This window comes from Chroicocephalus ridibundus, chromosome 6, assembly GCF_963924245.1.
Source record: "Chroicocephalus ridibundus chromosome 6, bChrRid1.1, whole genome shotgun sequence".
In the NCBI taxonomy this organism is placed as follows: Eukaryota; Metazoa; Chordata; class Aves; order Charadriiformes; family Laridae; genus Chroicocephalus; species Chroicocephalus ridibundus.
In genome coordinates, this window is record NC_086289.1 from 34246079 (window position 1) to 34270604 (window position 24526).

Genomic DNA, 24526 nt, shown 5'->3' on the forward strand with positions numbered 1-24526 from the left:
GCCCGAATCAAAGCAGTTGCTAGCTGCAAGCACTGGGGCAGCAGTGTGCGCGGAAGCACATTGTTCGAATGGAGTTCCTATCGCAAAAATAAAAGCTTGCACATGGTGAAAATGAGGTACAAAATCTTACGTTCTCTTCCTCATTAACACAGTGGGACAATAATATCAGAGGTGTTAACTGGCAGGTGTGTTCGTAGATAATCGCTCGCGCCTGTTGTACAGTGCAGGAGAGAGAACAGAAATCAGGTTTAAAAACTATCAGGCACCAGGTTGCTTTTCACCGAGGTTGGGTCCTATGGCCATAATGTATTAATGAGGATAATACATGTTGTTCAATAGCTCTGTAAAGCCTTTTCTCATGGATTTTAACTCTTGCAGAGCCACAATATGATTTCTAGAGGTCCAGCTCAGTCCTTAGAATAAGGAGCAGGGCTGGCAAAGTCACCACAACTTGAAGCATCAGGTTCCCTATACGCAGTAGCAGTCAGTGGGCAGCAGGTCTGGCTCACACCCCCAGGGCTTCCTAACACGGTAACATCCCCAGGCTGCACCAAAGCATCGATGTGCGCTGCCAGATCCAAGACTTTGTGTCCCAACAACAGATATAAGGTGAGAAGCAGTTTCCAAGAGGTTCCTGGAGACATTCCCAGGATTGCAGACTTTTAAAACCTTAGAATCCAACAGCTCAAACGGATCCAGGAGGATCCAGTGCAATCAGTGCAGATGACCACAGTGATCTCACTGCTCTTGGTAACCTGTCTCAAGGGCTGACCCATTTGTTTCCTCTCTGGATGAATCACTTTTCAGACAGCCGGTCAAACACAAATCTGTCTTGTTTACACATACAAGTCTAGAATTTACCAATTTACACAAATAACAAGAAATAAACAAATTCAGTGATCAGCCTCAGAAATAACCAACTACATCAATTGTGGCTTTTCCTGTGTCACCCATTTGCGGCTAAAATGTGATTACTCCAAGTAGTAAACACCAGCCTGGTAGATGCTGCCATGGTCAGGCTCATTGCAAACTATTTTCCTTATAACAAATAACCCTTTTCATTCTTTGTTCCTTTCTCAAAATGTTTTTTTTCTTTAAACAGGAAATAATTTACAATGTTCTTTGAATGAATCAAAGGATATTGCTCCTATAACCTATGTGTGCTCACCATGGAGTGGATAGAGTGCTTCACCTAAGACCCCTTTTGCTGTTTTTTTTTGTTGTTGTTGCAGACCAGTGCAATGAACCAGCTCTTCAGATGGTGTAAAGGAAATTGCTGCCAAATCGGCAGGCCCCTACAAGAGCAGCAGAACAGAATCTGACTCCAGAGCTTTAAAGAAAACTGGGGAAGACAGGGAACACTAACCTGGATTTCTGAATGCCAGAATCAGAGGGATTTGCCGTGGCAGGCTGCTGTCCCCCACTGCCAGCCAGCTCCTGCCCTGACTGAGACTGGTCACTGCTCTCAACGGGAGCTGAACTGGACCCTTTGCTCTCTGCTTCACATTTTGGCTGAATGAGGAATGATTTCAATCAGGGTGGGATGGGAAAAATTAAGTGGCTTTTAGGAATGGCATATCCTGAGTTTCCAGAAGCCGTCTAGGTCAGCCCAAAGTCTAGCCGGCTGGTGCACTCATCCCCAGTATTTACACTGACAGTGGAAATAAGCCTGGAACAGCTGCAAACGATTATGCCTCTGACCCTCGCTCGGTGAAGCCCTGTAATGCAAGATACTTCCATTCACACTGCACATTGCAGCAGCTAATGCTCACTTCCGTATGAAAACATCCACGCTAAACTTATTTCATTATGGCTAATTGGTACCCAATTGAATTATTTTAAAAGGTGTGCTTTGCAATATCTGTCATCTGAAAGCTTCCCTTACCAGGAGGAAACATCTGTCTTCTCTGCAGTGGGTTGAATGTAGAGATTTTCTGTTTCCACATTATATATATCCGAGAAAGTGTCAGAACAGAGCAAAACAAGGGTTCAAAATCGTACTGCACTCTGCTACTGCCCACAGCTGTGAGTGCCATCACCAAGCACTCCCACCCATCTCCATGCTCTTTTCCCACCACTCACATCTTCCCCAAAGTGGTCCCTAAGCCCATGTCCACTCTCACCACAGCGTCTGCCCAAACCGCAACTCCAACCACAAGTCATTCCCCCTTACTGGGACCTCTGCCTCCTTCCTTACCCCCACCCCATCTCTGCTCCCACAAAACCTACCCCTGATGCGTGACCGACCCAGGACCCCTCACCGGCTCTTAGCACGGCCTGGCCAGTCACTGCCCAGATTTGCTCCTGCCCCTGGGCCAGGACGTTCCCACCTCGCCACTGCCCGCAAGCGGAGCTGCGGGCAGCAGCAATAGCTTCTCACAGCCATACTGCTTTGAAGGAGCCGGCATGCCGCTACATACTGCATGGTTCAGGCACCTCTGGAGTAAAACCCACTAAGAGTCAGGCCTGGCACCCACCCGTGATCTCTTTCTTCCTCCTCTACTACTGCAGATGAACAAAGTAAGGAAAGTATTGCCATGAATTCCTTCAGCATGAGTGGATCCTGGGCTGACATGGGAAGGATTGCTATCACCTCAAAATAATCCTGGCACAGACAGTGTATCGCAAGGTGTTTTAGGAACAGAAACATTAAGGGGAAAACAGAAACCAACAATGCCGCTGGCATGACAGAAGGCATCAAATGCCAAGTCTTTTCATATTTACAGACTCATGCAGTTTATGGGCTTAACCAAATGCTTCAGTGAAAGAAAAAAGAACAAATAGTGGAGTCATTAATTTAGAATCCCTGAGACTAATGGAAAGAATGATTGGACCATAACAGTGAAGCCCTACTCTAGCCTCTTCGGCCTTACTTTAGGATCTTTCCCTCCTTCTCTCGCTCACATACTTTTAAAGCAACATTTAGATCTAAACTTCCTCACGCAGAGAAAGCCTGAAACACAAGCTGATAAAAAAACAAGGATTTGAACAGTACAAGAGCCCTGGACTTTGGCTGAGCCAGCTATCAGGCAGCCTACATCATGCTGTATTCCTTGATGGGCTGAGAATAGACATTCGTACAAGTGTTATTCTTTGCCCTTCCTGATATGGACTTGAGTAATGAAAATGGAAACAGCACATAAAGCAACTCTGGCTATTCTGATGACTGAATTGAAAAGTTTTCCTCCAAGGGATTTGATAATTGAGAAAGCAGATTAGAAAAAAAGTGGCATAAAATATTACTGTAATCTCTCTGAGACTAGAAAATGTATTACACTGACTAATAAGCAACAGGAAGAGACTTTACATTTCCCTTTACACTTACATTTCCAGTTATATAGTTACAGAAGAAATGATTAGGAAGTTATTGCATTTCTGGACTCTCAATGGAGAAGACAGAAAACAGAAGACTCTGGAGAGTTTGAACGTAAGGATAAAATACAGGCATTGCTCAGGAATAGATGCCAGCTTGCAAATGGCAGAAGGAGAGGCCAAGATCACGGCTCACTGTCCTCTACCACCTGAGGGAAGCTCACTGTAAATTGTTATTCCCCCTCGAGGACGCTGTGAGGTTATACCAGCAGACGGGCATGGCTGGTGAAACAGCAATGAGCAAGAAAGCTGTGTAACACACAGTTCACACCTGCTGGAGTCACCCTTTGTTTTACCTTAGCTTTCCTGAACTGTCCCCCTGAGTCTTTGCAAGGACCCAGAACACTGCTCAATACTATCCAGAAAAACAAATATCCTCTTAAAGCAACATACATCACTAGATCACGGCTGATACATCACCAAAATGTCACTGGAATGACAAGCAGTAAGTGACCCAGCAAAGCAGTGCATCCTACTACTAAAAGAGCAAAATGCGAAACCACAAAAGCCAAGAAAAGTACTCATTTGGCTGGGGGAAAATCCTATCATAAGCACTTGGGAGTCTGAGTCGCCCCCACTGCTTGTTGGAGCTACAGCTGCTCCCGATGAATTATTCACCACCAAACTCTAGTGGAAACGGTGTGAAGCCCACAGTAGCGGGTAAGCAGTGTATGGTGTATCACAGGGGCGGAGTGCTGGGCTGGAAGGATCCATTGCGTGTTTGGTGTGAATTCCTTACACACATTACGTGCCAGGCTTTCCCTGAGCTCCGCAGGAGCAGGGGAAACAGAGGAAAAAGCTAGCCCGTAATTATTATTTTTTTAAAATATCGTATTAATTTCATGCAATAGATTGAAAAGAATAAATGTGTGTCACGCGTCTGTGAAGTGAAAGCTGGTTTCAGATTAAAACTAGACTGCCTCTTAGAATCAAAACACATACCTAGTTTCACTATTAGTGAAAAGGATGACTGGTTTGTCACTTGGTAGATTATTCTGGTATTTTACTATTGATACTGTGATTTTATGTGCCAGTGCTGGACTGTTCAGGTCCTGCTGCTCATGAGGTTTGAGTTTTTGGATGCATTAAGTGGGAGACTGCTGAGTCCTGATCATTTGCGGCTATTACTTGCCAAAATAAATGGTAGCCAGATCAATATTAATTGGCGTGACACTGTCGTAAACAAACTATGTTCAGGCTGTAGTTTGCTGTTCGGTCTTTGCATTAAGGATAGAAAACCGCAAACAGGCAAAAGAAAAGAGACTGTGGCCTTTCAAGGCAACCATGAGCTGGGAGGGGAGACAGATGGGACTATTGGTATCTTGGAGGATAGGTTTGGACTTAAAACAATTTTTGACCACTTGCATAAATGCGCTGGGGAAACGGAGACAGGACATCTATGGCTAAAGCAAAGAGAAACTTTAAAAAGTACCCTCTGCCAAGAGATTAGCCATCCTTCTATAAATATTTTCTAGACATAATGAAAATACACATGTATTACTTTTTCAAAGCTGCCGCACCACAGAGCTCTACATGTAAACAAAACGCCACTCGCCTTACATTGACATAGGGACATAGTACAAAGGTACCCACAAACCCAGAAAAAGTGTAAGGGGTAATCTGCTGCTGTTAGAGAAGAAACAAGAGTCTCGGTTTTAGAATGGTGTTTCACTGGCATGCAAGTCATTTGGGACCTTTGTGGATCTTGGCCTTAATATATTCGTATTATTTCACTTTTGGTAGGATGCACAGACTAGGAGCAGAACCCAGCTGAGGCTCAACACCAGGACTAGCCCCAGGAGATACCACCCAGCTCACAGAACTGCCGTCTCTCTACATGCCTGCCCAGCATGGGCAAGAGAGTCTCAGGCATTCCCACCACAGGCTTTTGCAGCAGCATGAGGTTACAGGTTTGGTTTTGATCCAAAGGTGTTTACATTTTTCCCACGCAGTCCACTTTGATGTCTTTTAAATATACCCTGAGCTTGTACTTGCCAAGAGAATAAATCCAGCCTTGTTTTCATTCATATTTTAGTTGTGAAGCATTTAGTTCAGAATCATTTGCATAATGATTTAGCAAGAGGTAAATGTAGGTAATAAGAAAAACACTGAACATGTTAAACGTGCACATTATTGTCTTGCACAGAGCCATTTACATTAGTAAACTTCTATGTTATGTTGAAAGAAGCAGAGCTGAATCACAACCTCTTACAGTGTTATCTTCTACGCACTCATCACTTATGTCCCCTAAGCACTTCATTTTCCTACAGCATGAGCTCAGACAAAACTAGAAATGACTGAATTACTATTCTGCCATGCACTGCTGTGCATCATGTTTACTGACCATCTCCCCCTGTATGTTACAGCACTGCCTCTCATCACATCAGCAACCTGTTACACGCTCTACAGACTCTAGAGCACCCAGCGTGTAGGAAAAAATTATTTAGGTAGTGCCACAAAACAAAGCTACCCATGGCACTTTGGCCACTTTGTGTCACTAGAGTTTTATGAAAACAACACGTCACCTCAAAAGTACCACCAACACAATAATGTGTAGCCAGCATTACTACAGGCAGGTTTAGCCCACTGGGTTTCTTAATTCCATTTGGCCATTTAGAAACGGTTCCATCCACAGTGCGCGTGGTCTTAGTTTCCAGCCTTTTTTTTTTTCTTTTAAAGAACAAATGCCTTGTATTTGAAAAATGAAAAATAAGTAACATAACGAAGCTGTGTTAATATTAGAAGGAGCTGCGCATCAGCGGTTCATATTGAATGGGTATCGGCATTATGTTCACTGGTGCTAGGATACCATGGTGATGGGCCCTGAAGAATTACCAAAAATAGATTAAATGCATGTGGCAAGTGATAATAAGCACAAAATGTTTTCCATACAGTAAAAATGCTGCAGGAAAGCAGAATAACACGTTCTATAAATCAGCTCAACAGATCAACAACTTCCAGGCAGAATACTCAGGGATCTGAATGCGTAGTCAGAGGTGAACTCCTAAGCCCAAAATTGCCAAGACACCAAATTTGGCAATAGTGTCTGCACCTAAAGAAATTCAGACCTAGGAGGCTGGCACAGGATCTGCTGTTGCTAGCAAAAATGTATGAAAGGAGCTGAGAGGTTTGGATTTAAAGTAAGAGACATTAATCACTGGGTAACACCTACCACAGTAACTGCGCCTTTCCAAGCTGCTGGAGTCTCATCCCTTTTTGTATTGAGTCAATCAAAATATTAAAAATGTCATTCTTTGAAGCTGTGCTGAGCCAGGATGCTTGTTCGCTGCTGTAGAAAACAAATCACTCGAAAGAGTTCCACTGAAGCTGCCCACTGATTCAGCAGGGTGCTCGTACACAGAATTAAAGACACGTGCAAGAGCCAGCAGCTCTTGTGCGGGAATGACAGGAGACGGCGCACCCCACTTTCTCATTAACAGCCGCTATGCCGCATTACCACAAAGCGCATGACATCAAAGGGACAAGAAACGCCTGAAACGGCACCGCTACTTGCTCACAACTGTCAGCAACACTTTGCTCAAACCATCCCTTATGGAGAAACATGCACAGCAAAACCATTTGTTTATAAAAACAACAGCTACCTAAAGCCGCATTGAAAATTCATTAACTGGGATGATTTACCACTACCGAGGCGACTGGCTGTATGTAGACATGTATATAAATATTTAGGTTGCTGCTCCAGATGTTAAGCCACCATCAACCCAAAGCGACTGGAGTTTCTGAAGCAAAATTTGTTATGCATCACAGCTTGCGAGAGATCCCGCTGGAGGGCCGGCACCAGAAACAGGTACCAGGAAAGCCACTGGGAAGGGATAGCCCATCGCACAGCAACACGCCAGAGGCATTCAGAGGAAAGCATGCAGAGTTGACTGAGAAATGCTGGAGGAAAAGATGCTGAATGAGGCCATTTGGGGAGACCACGTGCCCCAGATCTCCCTGGCTTTGGAACACTGGTGGTACTTGGGTCAACACAAAACACTCGGTGCCCATCAGCCAGAGCAGCTCTTCCAAGGGAGACAACAGCACCAAAGTCCTCCCAAGGCCAGAAGGATTTTTTAATGTGCAGGAGCGACAGAGAGATCTAATTGCAAAGTCTGTTACTAGGTGACACACCAAGTCCTGACAAACTGTACTGGGTGGTATTTTGATATATTGGTCTATGCAGCAAACTCTGCGCCAAAAATCCACCTTCCACCATCTCCATCCTCTGCTTCCTCAGATGGCTGAGAAACAGGGCCTCCAGAGCACACACGCAGAGGTAAATCTTCTGAAGTCCAATAGGTTAAGGACTCAAAACCTCCTGGCCAGTTTTTTCTGTAGGAAAACAGTCTTTTCTGTAGGAAATGGAGAAAAACCAAGAAAACCGCAATGGTGTTTTCTCCAAAATTATTTTCACCTCCTGCTAGCAAACAAGACAATAGACTGAAGGACGTGGAGTAAAAATAAAACCGGAAAACTTACCCAAAGGCCAAGGAAATAATTTGGGAAATTGATTTGCCCCAGTAAAAAGCTGGTTCACAGCACTTCATGTATCTTTTTCGGAGCATGGAAACACACAGAGTACAAGCATCACCATTCTCCATGCAAGACAGTCCTTTTTTTGCTTAAGCATGACAGCTCTCAGCCAGAAGAAACAGGTTTTATTTGCTTTTTAAGAAGTTTAAACCCAAAAGCTCATTGGGATAATGGAGCAAAGCTTCTGCATGGTTTATGGATCCCACTTGGTCCTGAGGACACAATGTCTGTCTTTCCCACTAGCCCTCACACCTCAGTGCAACATAGTAAGAAGAAGAATATAAGCATGAGATCTCAGACCCTGGGGCCACCAGAGAGCTGCTGGACTTGCTGTACCTTCAGTAATGCTCAGAGGAGCCCTACAACAGCAAAGGCCCACCACGACACTGGCCAGCCTTACTGGGGAATAAGTGCAGTCTGGGTATCCGTGAACTTGGGTCATGCCACAGAAATTCTCAGGTGACTTCTTAAACCAATTTTACAGTCTCCTAATGGCATAGGAATAGCAGGATTAATGCAGGATCTATAGCAACAAGACAACTATAGCAGAAATATACGTGCTGTATTAAAGATAAGAAATGAGCAAAGAGGAAGATTTGGGTTTACTGTTCACCTCCATCTTAGCCATAATAAAAAGAATGGTATAAAATACAAAATATTGTCAATTATTACAATACTTCACATTTTAACCTGAAAGGGTACTGACAAAACCCAAATCCCAGGTGCTTGCTGAGGTTTCCCTCAAAGAGCAAGGCAGGAGCATGCTGCTGTGCAGCAGGTAATGCCCCCCAGCCCTGCATCGTGCCCCTGGCACGAGTTGGCAGACAGCTACCCTCCACTGAGCAAAACGCTCCACGCCTTGTCTTTCAAAGCTTTGTGTTGACTGAAAGCTTCCACAAATACTGAAATACATCACAACACCAGCAAACAAGACAGGACTGAACCCAGGTGAGGGCTCCTCACTGTATCACTATGTTCAGGACCTCTTTTCTTTCCTCCTCTCTGCTCAGCCAGCGGTGCCACGCTCAGCTCAGGCAGAGATGCCGTAGCAGGGCACAGCACCACAATACTTTTCTCTGGTGTAAAAGGGGGACTTCCTATCGTGGTTGATTTAGTACCCACTTACAAGGCTTCTTTTGTGCCTGCAAGTTACCTTCGCGTGCCGTTGCGCTAATGGCCTGTTCATAGGATCGATGTTTTTGGAGCACAGCAAGTACAGTGTCAAGTGCAAGCGTCCAACACATTGTGAGAATCGTCCTCCTTTACGATAAGATCCGAAGGGGATGTCTGACTTCTGCTTTGAAATTCCCCGGTGCTTGGGCCTAATATGCTCAAGGTAGTGTTCGACAAAGCAAAGGCCTGTTACTTTTGTTATCACAAAATACTCCTCTGGGATGATAGGACTCGGTTTCACTTTCTCATAATCTTCAGGAACTTAAAAGATTTCACATGCAAATTCTGGTATTCAACTTTAAAATAAAATTTGGAGGGAGTAACACGAGGAAAAGATTTTCTGAAATTAGCACAAATAATACTCCCAACCGCACGCTACTTAAAAAATTAGCAAACCCAAAATTTCAGGCTAGGTAGAAGAGTGGTTTGCAGTAGAGAACTTAGATCACCAGTTATTGTTATTATTCAGCCAGACCTGATCCTCTCACTTTCAGTATCTCGTGTCTCCTGAGAGCTCTCTAGGACTCTCCCTTAACTGGTCTATCTTTACATTAATTGGAGAGGCTGCAGGGTGCTGATAAATTGTTTCCTTCTGAGAAGGAAAGGCCTCCGCTGACAGTACTTTGTTCTGAGGAAGTAACTGGGGAAAAGGAGCTGTCAAGCAAAGGGTTTACAAGGGAAATCCCGCTACCTACTTCCCAGCAGCGGCCTCTCTTTGCTGTCCAGAGAAACTTAACCGAGACCTAAAATTTCAGGTGGTTTCTATTCCTTCTAGCATACAACATTTAGGGATCCAAACGTAAGGCGCCTTCTCAGCCAGAGCAGGAGACAAACGTTATCCTTTGGGCACTACTGTGAATTTTATGTCGCTCCCGATCCTTCTCCAGCTGGAACAAGCACGCCTTTCCCTCACGCCGTATGCCGGGAAGGGAAGGCATCTCTCCGGAGGACCGCACCGCCGGGGGGTTAACCGGGCTGCCAGGGTTGAGCCGGGAGCTGCCGCTGGCCCGCCCCCACCAACACCCCCCTGCTTGCGGTGCGGTCCATCCCCGCATCCCCGCCCGGGGCGGCGGGACCGGCGGCGCGGAGCCGAGAGAGGGCGCTGGCGCCTCAGCCAGCGGCGGGGCCGGCGGGGCCAGCGGGGCGGGCGAGCGGCTCTGCCGGCCCCGGGCGAGGGGCACTGCCAGCCCCGACCGCAGGGGTCTGGGCACCCCGGGGAGAAGCCACTGGTGGCAACTGCGGAGGCCGAAAGAGCGGCCCCATCGCGCCTGCTGCCGGTCGCCCGAGGTCAGGTGCGTTCACAGCTCCTGGGGTTTAGGTGGAGACTTGAGATTCTTGTGGAAATCGCTAGTGATGGGAAAGTGGAAGTCAGAGAAGTGGCTTTGCTTTTTTTTTAAAAAAACAACAACAAAAAAATTATATACACAAACGTCTTTCAGGGCTTTGAAGGGCTAGATTCTCATAGGAAATTGCACATATTGTAAAAAAAAAAAAATCAAGTAAACATCCAAGATATATAGGAAAAGACAACAAAAAAGCAATTTTCAAAGCACAGTAGTTCACCATGTGTTTACACATAGTCTGGAGACACTGAAAACAACTTCAAAAAATTCTTCTTTTGCCTAATGTGCTCTCCCGCGACTGGAAAGCTGTTTGTTGGCCAGCTCTGCCTGCCCAAAGCCTCTGCCTTCAGCCAAGGGGATTCAGAGAAGGCAGCTCCACTGGCAACACGCCCCCACCTCCTGCCACCACGGGTCAGGGACATGGGGTCCAAAACAGCACTCCTATGGACATGGACATCCATACGGAGACGAGGAAGCCTCCACAAAAGTGGAGATTTCCAAGCCACGTTGCAGAGTTTATGAAAGATTCACCTTTTCTATTGGGTTGGTCTCTAAGTTTCACATGAAGCAAGTTCAACTAGTTTTTACTTCATATAGTCCTGAAAAGCTTTCCTCCTCCTCTCTTGACCAAATAATTACTCTAGAGTTTCCTTGAGTAGAGCTAAAAACTGATTTTACAAAGTCCTGCAAACAAAAGAAGTCTGGTCCCCATACTCTAAGACCACTACTTCTTAATATTTCATATGAAAAGCATTGTTTATTCTGATCTGTTGTCTGCTTTGCAAGTAGGAGCTCTCCTGAATGTAGGTCAGAGAGGGAAGGCTATATATATCCCATATTAGCAAATATTGTATAGCTGAACTGAGGGCTGATTTCAGTAGCCTGTTCTTTCTAAATTTTTCCAGCAAGCATCTTTAGACCACAGCCTAAACAAAACGTTGTGATGGCTTCCAAGTAATTTTGGCCTGAAATATATTGCTGATGTGGTGTCCAGAGCAGGGTCAGGTTTACAACTCAGTTATAAAAATATAACTATAAAATAGTTACATAAAATATAACTATATAAAAATGTTTAAAAAAATTAAAAAAATAAGGTTTATTAAGGCTTCTGTCCCCAAAACAGAAGCTTCAGGACCAAAGTCATTGAATGCTGTATCCCCCGAGGTGAGCCTGGGGGCCTGCAGTCTCACTCATCTTCTGACTGTCCAGCCCAAGACATATTCCTAGGCTGACTCCAGGTTAGGGATAGAGCTGGAGTCTTGTTAAGAACCAGGACCGTTACCAAATTTTATATGTCCTGCTGGAAAAGCAGAGGAAAGGTGTCAGTAGATTTCCCTCAAATTTTTGGCCTGAAACACATTTCTGCTTTGTTGCTTACATTGGAATGTCTGTAATCCATGGTAGATTACAGACAATCTGCACATCTGAAAATTGTTCCTGAGCTTCACATGCCCTGAAGATGTCACCTGGGAGAAATAACAGCCAACTCCACGTACCAGCGGCTTGCACTGAGAACAGATACTTTCCCAGCCTGTGGCCTGCTGTAGAGAGGCATAAGTTGAAAGGATCATATAAAGCTGAAGATAGCCCTCAGTAGACTAAAATACTTTCCACTTAATTTTGGCCTGAAATGGACTCTTATCTGTTGTCAGTCTCCCAGGTTCACACCTCCTGAACACATGCACCAGAGCCATGATAATTACTCCAAGACCTCAAAAGCAAGCTACTTTTTCCAGTAAAGACGGGCTCCTAATTCACAGCCTACACAAGGGTTAAATTCAGCAGAAAAGAAACTACAGAACTCAAATTATGAAATAATTTTGCCAATCTAGAAGATTGGCTTGTGGCCATCCCCTTGCAAATTCAAAAGACTTTAACTGTGGTCTGAAGCAAGTTCCCAGGCTGCTGTTCAGAGGGGTAGGACTAGGGGTCTCCAGAAGAGAAACTGCAGAGTCAGGATTACTATACAGTATTGGAAAATCTGGGAGAGTTAAACTGATATTGATACATGGAGACTCTAGAGTCTTCTTCTCAACTTGAGAAGGGCCTTTTACTCTGTCGTCCAGATTGAAAGGCTAAGTAGGGCCAGAAGGCACAGTCAGGACTACAGGTAGGTTTTGACACCTTCTGTGGGAAGGGTGGAGGGCCGCCCCTCTGGATGTAATGAAACGACCTCCCTGTTCCTAGTTGCCCTAACCCTGAGCCAGTGCTTCATGCTGGGTCAGCCATCTCTAGGCTGGAGGCTGCAGAAGCAGGAGGGTTTCACTTTAGGGTCCTGGGACGATCTCAGGGCTTGGTGACAACTGACAGAAATAAACATCAATTGCTGTTTCTTAGCCTTGAGAGGCAGGGGGACCTTCTGACAGCAAGGCCACAGGGCAGAATTAAGACCATTTCCACACAAGTGGGGCTTGTCATTGTCTTACTCCATTATCACTCATTATCCCAACTATGGAGGGCCCAAAGATGAAGCAGTGCCTTCAAGGCCAGGTTGCCCCCAGTCTTACAGCCAACTTTTACTCCAGCCCTAACCATAGACCATATCCACCCCAGACTATACAAAGCTCAATCAGTCTCTGCTGGTAGTAGAGTTTATTATAGCAGCGCAGGCTCAGCAAGATAACTGCAGAGGAAGGGAGGATGTAAAGAGGTTTGATCTGGAGAGTAGAAAAGTACCAGTGAGAGGAAAAAGCCAGGCAGGGAATGAGCTCAGTATTTCCCAGGCATTATCAGCAAGCCTAGACACGACCGGTAGGAATGAAAAGGAAAGTAAGATTTGGTCAAGGACATATTTGAAAGGGAAGCCTGCTGGATAAGAAGACTGGAAGGAACAGAAAAAGCAGGAGCAGGTTGATTTGGGTTTTTTTCTGGGTTTTTTTGTTGTTTTTTTTTTTTTTTTTTAAAAGCCGGGGTGGGGCAAGAGGAAGGGCAAGAAGCAGGACTAAATCTGTCACTTGTCTCTCCCCGCCCACTCTGAGAAGCTTCAAAAGAGATCTGGAAAGAGAGAGGAAAAAAAAAAAAAAGACTGTCAGATATTACTGTTCCAGCCACTGAGTCATGGCAGGAAACTACTGATACTGTAAACTAAACTAGTAATGTAAGGTCAGAGACTATTTGAGTTTTACCAAGGCTCGCTGCAAAAGGAACAAATATTCTGTGGTGAGGGTTTGTCTGTTTCGTAACTCTTGGTGTTACTCCAGAACCATTTCACCAAGCATGTTCGAAAAAAGCTGCCTTTATTTTAACATTTCACGTGAGCGTACACAGGTCTTCTCTTCCTCTCTTCCTGCATCTTTGTTTTTATTGCAACAGATACTTATTAATAAAAGGATGTGCAGAAATAGTAGAAAAAGCCTCCAGTTTTTAGGGTGCTACTGGATGCTTGGGCTACTCCAACTCTTATAATTGCTGTGCCACAGAAAAGTAATTTTATCACAGTCTTATCCTTCCATCAAATTAGTCACTGACAGTTGTCACCATCTATGTGGCCTTTTCAGACAAGTCACCATCACTCTTGTCAGTGCAATGGGTGGAATTACTGCCACCAGGATGGCAAAGCCATCCTAATTCCCACAGGAACACAGCAAAGAAAAGAAGCAGGGATTTGCTGCTGTGGGGAGGGCTCAGCAGCCTCCTCCCTGCCCCCTAGGAGAGCGCTCCCTACACTGCCCACATCCATTGGCTCAGAAATGTTTTGGAGGTTTTTTTCCCCACCTGACTAGCTAGAGCACCAGAAAATTCCCAGCTGCCAACCCAGAGGCATGGTCTGGCTATTCAGGCAAATCACATTTTTCAATTGACAAGCCCTTTGGAAAGGTAAGGTGCCCCTTACCCCCAAAACGCTGAAGAAAGCGAAATAGCAGACACTGGGATTCGGAGATAACAGGGGAAGGAGCAATACAGTATGGGATGTGGATTCTTGAGGAACTGTTAGCTGTGTCCATTTGTTAAAGTTTTTAGTGACCCACTACAGTTCTGTTCCTGTTGCCTAGGCATATCCACTACAGCTCTGCAGCCACCCGTCACAGTGAACACTGCTAGGAGGCTCTTGTCCCACTTCAGGGGTTAAGGCATAATGGGATGATCGCACGCATCTGCTACAGTAACCCACTATGCCACCCAGTAAGCAACTTCCCAACTCAGTCATCTTAAGCTAATTGCTTCCATATGTCCCGAGGGTCTCCATCCAGCTCATCTGAGTCACAGCACCAAGCCCGAACCAGCCTCAACCAAGTACAGGTCAGCAGAAGGACATGTTCTCAAGAATAGCCCAGTGCTAGTAATGCCTGCCAAAACACGGAAGTCAGTCATACCAGGGAAAGACATTGGTGACCCTGGCAACCTGTCCCCTTCTTCCTCCACCAAGAAAACAAAGCAAAACAGAACTTCCCACATCAGGCAGGAGGCATTTAATCCAGTGATGCATGGAACAAGGGGACGCGGGAAAGCTGTAGGGCAACACCCTGAACAATCCTATAATAAACTGGGAAGTCATGGCTGGAGGCAATATACTTCATGGCAAGCACATACACAGTCACCTGCTGTCGACAGAAGCATTGAAGAGCCTCAAATGTGGAATCCCTCCACCTTTTCCTGACAGTAGCTTTAAAAGCTGCTTAACAGCTTTGCTGTTTTAACACATACAGTAATTTATGACATTACAGAAACTAGCCAGATGCTATATGCAGTGCATCACCATAATATATAGCATATATAGCATGGCTGAACTTCAAAACATTCCTGTCAGAGATCACCGGCCAAAAAAAACCAAACTATATTCCCTTCTCATCTGGGCTTACAGGTACTGATGAATTTGATGACATGATGATGATTTCCAGCAGGGGAGCAATATTTGTGTCAGTTTCCACACCAAAAGCAGCCATGGAAAAGGGCAAAGAATATAATGACTCAGTATCACAGGGCAGAGGCTAATTAGCAGCAGATCAGGAGCAAGCAGTGGTCTCTGGAAGAAGGTGCTTTCATGAGCAGAGCACGATCTTAGTCATCGCCTGTCTTGATCAACTGCAGAGGTTTCCATGAAACAAATGCTAAGGCTGCCTCACTGTCACAACCTGAAAAAAAAAAACTTTAGTGGTTTTTTTTTGTTTGTTTGAAAAGAATTGCCTCTGTTTGGGACCTTCCCTATTTATTTCCAGCATCCAGTTTATCCTGGCAGGGAGGAAGCCCCCCGTAGTAACCAAAATCCCACCGTACAGCAGGAGTGCTTATCAGTCAGTACCTCCATCGGCTCTCTCAGTTCACTGGGCACAGATAACAAAAATATTAAGAATACGAGGACAGCACAATCCTTTCACTCAATGAATGCAAATGAGCTACAGGGTCATTTCAGCAATTGCTTCTTTCAAGACATGCTATTCCCCTCAGTGATTTCAGGCAACCAGTGGACTGATAGCACCTACCTTTTCACTGGGTCAAAAGCACTACAAAAACCACTTTATCTCATTAGTTATCATATTACCCCATCAGCAAGGTGAATTTTATTCCTGCTTGTAACAAACCTGTCATTGCTCTGGGTTTATCAGAAAAGTACACTGTGAATACACGGAAAAGTGATTCTTGTCTTATAAATGATTTAGCTGTTTTTTCTAGGATTATATTGGGAAATGCTGGCAAAACTAAGATTTGAATCTTGGTCTCCTAGTGCTCCTGCCTGTTCTTAATGGGACTCACTGGACTGCCTCCTAGTAAAATTTTTTTTCTTCTGAAAAATCTATTGCTTAGTTAAGGAAGTTTAAATGCTTAAAAGCCCAAGAATTGATTTGTTTATTTTTAACTAAAATAGCAAGTGCATTTTTCAGGAGCTGATGTGTGCCCATTCATATTGGGAAAAGCTTTGGCAATTAGCATTTATCTTTCGTTTTGCAGGGCTGATGGAAGGCACTGACTTTCTGAATTTTAAGGTCTCCATTCCTCAGGATAAAACCAAAGGTGGGGCGCAGAGCAGGGCCTCCTCCTGCCATACTCTGCCCTCAGCTCAGCTGGGACGGCAGGAGGGTCAGTCAGGATGCCCTATGAACCACAAAAAGTTGGGCTGTCTCTCAAGCACTGACCTCCCCACTGGTGCGGGTGCCTCTGCGCAGCCCCCCGGTCCCACCTGGGCTGGGAGGAACTTCCCTCCCAAGAAAACAGACACTGCCTGAGCACCACTGCTTTAAAAAATTAAAATGAACGTGGGCAAATGCGTGCCCTGTAAAATATTTTGAGGGGTTTTAACAATCACCCTGTTATTTGGTGACAGGGATTTTGACAAGCAAAGGCGACCAACACCACCCACTCACCCCAGCTGAGGTCTGAACCATGCCGTCAACGTGACACGGTGACAAGGCCCTCCAGCTCTCTCTTGCCTTGCTGGCCTGTCTTGACAGCATTTCCTTATGGCAGCAGGAACTCTGGCATCCCCTAAATCCTCCTCTCCTAGGCAACAAGCTGATTGACTCTGTTTCCTACATTTCTTTGTTTTTTCATTCATTCTTAACTGCATAACCGGTATCTCCATCCACCAGGTTTTCTGCTCCTGCAACTTCTGATTTTTTGAAGCAGCCAAAGGGATTTAGGAACTTAAACCTCCCTGCGGCAGGGGTTGGGCAGGCTTTTGCCAAAATCAGCCAGGCAAGGAAAGGCACAGAAAGCACTTGTTCTGACACAGCACAGCCTGGATGACCCCCAGGACTGTTCACACAAGCTGAGAAGGTGCAAGGCAATCTGTGGTGGGATGGAAACAGTGATGAGTGGGGACAGATCTCTTAATTTATTTGGAAAATACCGTTCATGGTCAGTGAAACTTGTTTCCTGGGCGAAGGCTCTCAGTTTTATGCCCCTCCGCAGCCTGGAAGGACATGTCAGCAATAGCACTGGCGAGCAGTGGCACAATCCAGCAGCAGTCCCATATGTAGGACATGTCCCACCAAGGCAGCCCTTGTCTCTCTCCTCAGAGGGCACGACTGGTGAGAAGAACCTAAGAGCTGCCCATGCTACATCGTCAGACCTGTGTCCTGCCAGACAGGCCTGCCAGAATTTCACACCATGTCCAATGCTGCGTGATGACCACACAAATGTTGTCCCCACTGGTAGCCTCAGCCTCTTGTCTGGGGCATGAAATCTGCCAGCTAACTCCCGAACATCACCTCAGATAGAGAAGGATACCTCCCCACAATCTCAAAGTTCATTCCACCCTTGTGACAGCTGCAGAAATTACTATGGAGAAAACCAGTTCCGACTGAGAAAGTACCGCAATAAATGTGAGAGACACTTTCTCTCCCTGCAGTTCATCATCAGAAACAAGGAGACATAAGAGACCAAGCAGCTTTTTTGTGTCTCGCAGCGACCTCCCACAGCCCACCACTGCTAACCAAGCTGCAGCCCACTCACCACTGATCTTCTGCATGATAGCTCTATCAGCCTCAAACCAGTGGGTATAGTTGACACATATATTTCAATTATGTAGAAAAAGCCAAATTCATTACACCTTAAAGCATGGAAGTTTTAACTTAAAGTTTTCAGGCTTTTCCCTGTCTTCTGCTGGCAAGACCAGTGTATTTTCTTATACATGTGAGGCAATTTTCCCAAATACTATCAGGAGGAAAAATTATGTACATCTCTGCAGGCTGCCCAAATCACCAAGCTTACAATGAGTGATGCAGTAGCCATGGAGTAGCTAAGGATTGAGCCGGTGCCCGCTGAGCGGGAGGCACAAGGATCTCCTCCCAAGGTGTTGGGAGATGCCTGCCTGTTGAAGGTGTCTCCCTAATGACACCCATGGGAAACAGCTGGCAGAAACCTAGGATGAGCATCAATTGCCTGAACTATTTGTCCAACCCAATTTAGCCACCTGTGGGCATCTGCAATGCCTGCGTGGGGCTGAGACTGTGGCACAGGACACTTGGGAGGCCACAGCTCCGCTGCAGCAATAGCTGGAGTTCAGGCACCACATCCGTGTGGGCACCTCAAATGGCACCAGTCCTCTACATTGACCCACCTGAATCATTCCTCTGCAAACCAAACTAAAAGCACCTGGAAAAGCTGGTAAGCGCAAGAACTCAAGTTACAGCTCTCCTGTCTGCAGTGTTACAATTAGAGTTTAGGGTCTGACATGCGAATACCATGATCTGATAACAATTAACAGGAAAATACCAACCTAAAGGGCAGTGACACACCCTGCTCTGTTTACAAATGTCATGGTCATATGAGATACTAGTCAAACACATCAGCAGACTAAAAATAAACCACAATAGGATATGTTGATAAATATTTATTTCAAAACAGTATAGCCTTTTACATGACTAACCTTAATGTGATTTCAGACTGAGAAGAAAACAACCAACATTGATTGCATGCTCACTGTGTTTGGAGGCGTGAAACAGGTAACTACCACCAACCCCAGCATTTTGTTCTCCTATTAGAAACTGTTACTAGGTATATCAAATGGTCAATGGCATTATTGTTTTTAATACCCCAGTGAGTACTAGTGCAGGACGCAACTGCGAGGCCTATGGGTATCACCTTGGAAAAGGAGCCACCATTCGCAAGCGACAGGGTTCATCCTTTCAGGACTGTGTGGGCTGGTTTCATGCACCAGCCAACAGAGCCCCTTATCACAGAGAGGTTAGAAAATGTCTGCCTGGACCTTTAAGAAGATTTTTATTCCCAGTTAGATCACCATCAAACCATTTTCACAATAGAATCTGCCTCTGAACCGTTGCTAATTAGTCAGTCCCTCCTTCAGCAAGGAAGACGTGACAGCAAAGATGGAATTCTTTTTAAAAATGGCCCAAAAAGCCCCAGTAAGGATTGCAGCACTTTGTGGCCTACACCATGCGTGTCACAGGGCAGGGAGAGGGAATCTGCATATCACCAGCGTGTTGCAATCACTGCGGAAATGTCTTTCTCTTCTTGCTTCCTCTCCACCCTTCTTCGGAGAGTTAAGGTAAGATGGGAAAGCAGCTGCAGCTTTAAGGACATCCCATCTGGTGACCCAGGACAGGAGTGGCAATGTTCCTTTACTGTGCTCTATAGCCTCAGTTGCTCTTTGGTTGCTTTAATGTTATCTCTATAAGTATTCGCTTCTCTACCTGCTATGAGTAGCATAAAGAAAATTTATGGAAGCCATCAAACTGTTCGGATGGTATCGTAATAGGGGCTGCACAACAGACAATGCAGTCAAGGATCTACCCAAGCAAATGGTTTTGCATTGGGAGAGAGACACAGAACAACTGGGAGAAGTGACTTGACTTGGGAAGAGGGATTCACAGCTCTATGAAAGTCTATGCGATGACTATTCTAACACTTAAATAAAGTGGGTTTTCCATTCTGAACACCACAACCTCCAAAAGGACTCTTAACAGCGATGAGTTTAACAGGCTGAAAGGTCGACAGGGAGAAACACAGGAGTCCCGGGAGTGTTGGAGTCTGCATTCGGCTCTTTGGTCTCACAGGGATGTCTGGACAGATAGAGCCTGATTAACTAAGGACGTGAGCAGCTTTATTGGAATTGTTTGTCCATCATTCTCCCAAGAATATGGAGAGGGAAAGGGAGATTGCACAGCTGGGTGTTTCTGCAGTTCCTCGGTGAGAACAAAGGCATATAGTCCATGAGGCTTGGGGAGAGTTCTTTGAAAAGAGAAAGCAGTGTTTCAAATGAAACACCCACTTTCTTCTCTAGGATGATGTACTGGCAATGCCAGAGCGCAACGGGCTGCCCCGCTGGTTCCCTGAAGACAGGAAAGCCTGGGTGTGAATGGCGAGTGCTCCATCTCCTCTCTTCTTCCTCCTTCCAAACAGAGCAGGCCCCACAGGACTGAAGGGGACTGCTGCTTGCAGCGATAACCCACATGCTGCGGCAGCCTCATCTATTTGAAGATCCACAGAGATTACATAGGCTACATGCCCACTACAGCATCTGCCTGCTCCTTATACTACCAGGGCCTCTTAGAAACACTGAGCGTACCGGTCCAAAAGAGATTTTCGTTCTATCTCAGATTGCAACGACGCCAGCACCGTGTCCACCCTCCTAAATACACTCAGCTCAGCAGTTTACCAAACACACTTGGAATCTGAAGGGTCAACAAGGAAACAGGGTATCAATGCTGACAGCCTGCATTTTAGCAAAGATAAAAGGAGGGTTATAGGAAGTGAAACATTTCAACACACATACCTATACTACTGTTCTGTCATGCAGCTGCCTAAATTGCATTAATCTGCAAATTTTCTCTACAATTGGTCGCTTTCATGAAATAAAACTTATTTCTAGTGAAATAATAATATATACAGCCCAACACTGCATGCATTGTTCATGCACAATGGGAAAGCATTCAGTGCAGTAGGAAACGGTCATCTTATGAATACCGCAGCAGCCATAAACAGGTAAAAGTTACATTCATTTCCTAAATATTAGGAAATACACATAAAAAGGAGACTTTCCACCAAGATGGCAGAAAGCTCAAACTAAAGGAAGAGGGAAAGGACAGCCATGGATACTCAGGCACATATTGCTTGAGAGCTCTTCCAAGAAGATGTCATTTCAGACATACCCCTCCATATCAGGAATTTGCCAGGTCCACAAACAGATTTCTCACTCTTGGACAAAGCCATCCACTTTGGAGAGACTGGTCTGGTGGGCAGCTGGCAACACAAGCCCCAGGACAGTATGATATCCCCTTCTGTCCTCCTAATTTTTTATTATTAGGAAGTGCTCTCCTTATGCAGAGTGCATGACAAAGACACACCTGTACAGCACGGCAGATTCAACCAAAACCAGCAGCAGAAAACCTTTCAGAAAAAGATGTTCTTTCCAAGTACTTTTTACTCTCTTAGTAATTATACAACTTCAGAAATTAACATAGCATTGTGCAGTACTACCTCAAGAAATACATGGACTTTAGCACTTGTGCTGTGTTTGCACAGAGCACTGCTGAAAGCTCACGGACTTTCTGAAATGTGCCACAGAGTGAATCTCTGCTTCAGTCGTGTTCCATTTCTCTGTGTGGGAAACTAAACCAAAGACTTATCACTCTACAGAGCTGAGTATATGATAATCACTGAGTGGAAACTCGCCATGTTTGAGAGGATCCAAGACATCTCCCTTCCTTTCCAAGGCATCCTTTGCTTGATCCTGGCCAGCCATGGGAAGACAGAGAAATATATATGGTCTGACTTATCAGCCAGTCAATAAACCATGCAAAAAAGTCAACCTTCTCCCCTTCAGTTGTTTCCCACAAGCCTCTTTTATAATCTTTCCCTTCCACACATACACCAAATACTTGAAAACCATGGGCTTCCCATGCTATTGGATTTTTTTTTTATAACGGCCCCTAGTATGAAAATGCTTCATAATATTCTAACACAAATTAATAGTTTTATCCAGTCCCCTTCAGTACATATGCTTATTTTCCTCATGTCAATTACATTAATTTAAATAGAAGATCTAATAAACAGGAAAATGTATTTCCTACTGAGGTGTCAAAAAGTTGACAGAAACATGCAATTACCATAGCATGTTCATTTTTAATTACATTCTCTGTGTGGTCATTTCAGACATGCTGAACCAGAGGAATTATTCAATATATAACTTCGGCAAATATATTACAGCAAATATATTTACAAATAAATTCCAGAGACACTGCCACAAATTTATACTACAGAATAGAAGCCATCAGTTAAAAGGAAAACAGTAGATACTAATCCTTGGGGTGCAAGAGGTATTTCAAAATGTGAACTCCATCACATCCTCTTTGGTATGAACTTGCCAACATTCAATATAGTCTTCCTGAATCTGTAGAAAGCCTGAGACGACAGCTCAGAGAAGCATAAAAGTATACATTTTATATTAAAAGAATGACTCACTCAGAAAAGCAACTATAGACGTTAATACTGACAACTATGTCCATGTTCAGACCTGGAACAGGTTTGTGCTTGCTCAGAGCTCTCAGAGTCAGTGCAAAGGCTGAAAGAGGACCATCATCATCACTTTGGAACAACAAAGAGCAGGAATTAATAATCCAAGCCCCTAGACTCGAGGTTCGAGACATCAAGAGCCTGCCCAAGACCACAAGAAAAAAGGTAAGGGAAGGCACACTAGAAACTTCTTTCCGTCTACCACACCCGCCCATCCAGCCTCATCGCATCTCCAAAACACAAAGTCAGTTCTGTCCAGTGAACCTGCAGAACACTTACTCTGTGGAAAAGACTATATCTGAGCAGAGCATAAAACTGAATTCACTTTTAAGTAGTCAACACAAGGAGCAAGAACAAGCTGCTTTCAAGCTTTGTATTTTCCATAGTAACAGTTTAAGTTCTGAGCTTACCTGTAGCTGCCATGCAGCTTGGATTCATAGGTGCTGACGATTCACAGGTGTCCTCGCATTTCCATCACAGGGGTAACAGGCAGGAGTGCTGTGCTTTTCTTTCTGGGAGCAAACAAAAGACAGAGGTGATTTGTAGGTATTTATTGAACACACATTTCACCCATTTAGTTAAAGACCAGGGGAAGGGAGCAGGAAAAGGGGAAACAAAGCCAGTTTTAAATCAGCTTAATAATCTCCACACTTTCACGTACATAACAGCAGTATAAGGATGCCACGTTGACATTAAGCAGTGGCCAAAATTGACAGAGGATTTACACAGGTAAATTCTCAAGGAACTGGGCTGCTTGTACCAAATGCTTTGCTGTGCTGCTAAAAGAGCTGATATTCAAAAAGACAATGACATGGAAAGCAGCTGATAAAATTTGGATTTAGCCTTGGTAATAGGCCTTTATTATCAGCATAGCAGGAAGCAAACTAAAACTTCCATAACTAAGTGAGCAACGGAGGCTATTCTTGCTTTTCTTTTAGCAGTTTTTTTTTTTTTTATGGTGGCACAAGAAGTCCTGAAATGGGTGCTCTTAGCATTTATTTTACATGGTTTGGTTTAAACTTAGGATTTTCAAGTGATAAAGGCAAGGAGCCTTGCCCACTGAGGCTCTTGCTTGGCCGCTGCAGACAGCTGAGGAGCTCACAGCTTAGTAGCCTCTCCGCTGGCAGAATTACCACCTATTTTGCTTACGTGCAAGTTCAGGAGTCCTTTCTCATCCCTCTGCAAATGAACTTGCATTCAAAAGCACCACTTGTGCTATTTTGGCTCTATTCAACCCGCTATCTCCTCAGCGAGGCGCCTGTAAAAACAAGCGTTGGTAAGGCCCTCAAACTCAGGCTCATCCCAGCCGCCCGCCTGAGGTGGCCTGGAGGGGCCAGCGCCTCCACACGGCTCCTGCACAGGGCAGATCAGGAAGAAGAACTGCCAAAAGCACATTAAGAGAACTGAACTTAGATTTTGTTGAGACTTTAAAGCAAACATTTCCAGAAAGGAGGGCAGGGGAGAGTCATAAATCTACATACGCTGCCAGGCCTCCAGCCCTGCCTGTGCAGATGCACCTCACAAGGCAAAGGCTGCTTGGCTGCATCCACACCGCACTCCAAGCCCTGAGGAGACTCACAGCCCAACCACCATCTCCTCAGCCCCTCAGGAGGGGACTACTGCCCCTCCAGCCCTTTTATACCGACAGCCCTGCCTGCTGGGAGCAGCCAGCCAATCATGTCACAGAGCAGGAGAGGCGGCGCCCTATGGCTGCAGGGCAGATGGCCCAGAGCCCGCCCACCGCAGGGCTGCCCTTCCTCGGGCACTCTGCAAAGCCAGGGAATTCACCCCAAAATAAAGACTAACTTCTCGCCAGCTGCTGCCTTGCCCTCACACAACCACTCCCTGCGGCCAGGACGGGTGACAGGTGTCCAACGTGTGGGCACGGAGGTGCGAGGGCAGCAAGTGGCAGAGGGACGGAGGACACCTGCCCTTCTTCACAGCCCCATGGGACACCTCGGTCCATGCCTACGGCCGATCCTCCCAGCAGGCACCGAGCTGCCCCTCCAAGCAGCCTCCCTGCAGGCTGACGGAGCCCTGGGGCAATGGCCACAGAATCACAGAATGGTAGGGTTGGAAGGGACCTCTGGAGATCATCCAGTCCAACCCCCCTGCCAGAGCAGGGTCACCCAGAGCAGGTGGCACAGGAACGCGTCCAGGCGGGTTTTGAATGTCTCCAGAGATGGAGACTC

The 24526-nt window shown here is 45.4% G+C and overlaps 1 long non-coding RNA gene across 1 annotated transcript in view; it reads right to left on the reverse strand.

The window, feature by feature from the left end:
- The window catches only part of LOC134517972 (uncharacterized), a 132512-nt gene that overhangs the window by 41453 nt on the left and 66533 nt on the right, over positions 1-24526 (reverse strand). Inside the window, exon 15 of the long non-coding RNA XR_010071783.1 lies at positions 22745-22846. This is a non-coding gene — a long non-coding RNA (uncharacterized LOC134517972). The remainder of the gene's footprint in view (positions 1-22744; positions 22847-24526) is intronic.